This window comes from Tupaia chinensis, unplaced genomic scaffold (genome assembly GCF_000334495.1).
Source record: "Tupaia chinensis unplaced genomic scaffold, TupChi_1.0 Scaffold148210_1, whole genome shotgun sequence".
Lineage (NCBI taxonomy): Eukaryota > Metazoa > Chordata > Mammalia > Scandentia > Tupaiidae > Tupaia > Tupaia belangeri.
The window spans coordinates 1,739,909-1,740,694 of NW_006208060.1; the positions used below are offsets into that span (position 1 = coordinate 1,739,909).

Here is a 786-nt window from a genome sequence, read left to right on the forward strand (position 1 = left end):
CCCAGTGGCTTAAAACTCACTCTGGGTGCGTGTGTGTGCCCAAGATCCCGATAGGAGAATGGAGAAGGGGTTGAAGCATGGCCACCCCCCTGGGGGTGATTTTCTTACTCTCTGTCTCCCTCTATCTAGAAAAAAAAAAAGCCGGCAGGCGACCTGGTGGTTAAGGCCACTGGACTCCCACATGGCCAACCATGGTTCGAGTCTGGGATGTGGCAGCTTGCTTTTTCACTTTCCCTCTTTCTTACTTTGTTCCTCTCTGGTCAAATTAAAAATAAAACAAAATAAGGGACCAGCAGGTGGTGTGGTGGTTAAGGGCGCTGGACTCTCACATGGCCAACCGTGGTTTGGGTCCTGGACCTGGTGGCTTGCTTTTTCACTTTCCCTCTTTCTTACTTTGTTCCTCTCTGGTCAAATTAAAATAAATAAATAAAGTTGGGGCCAGCAGGTGGCGTGGTGGTTAAGGCGTTGGATTCCCACATAGCTGACCGTTGTTTGAGTCCTGGAGCTGACGGCTTGCTCTCCCCCCACCCCTCTCTCTCTTGCTCTCTCTGATCAAATTTTTTAAAATTAACAAATGGAACTAAATAAATAAATAATTCTCTTTTAAAATAAATAAAGTTAAATAAAATCATTCTGTTTTTTTTTTTTAGAGAGGTTTCTGCTATAGGGCACATGTGCTCACCAGAAAGACAGAGAGACAGAAAGCAAGAAATCACCCCCCAGAGGGGATGGTCACGCCGCAATCCCTTCTCCTCCATTCTCCTCTCGGGATCTTGGGCACACACG

At 46.4% G+C, this 786-nt stretch overlaps 1 protein-coding gene across 1 annotated transcript in view; it reads right to left on the minus strand.

The window, feature by feature from the left end:
• VMAC (vimentin type intermediate filament associated coiled-coil protein) overlaps positions 1 to 786 on the minus strand; it is an 8,716-nt gene that overhangs the window by 5,754 nt on the left and 2,176 nt on the right. The gene's annotated exons all lie outside the window — the stretch shown is intronic.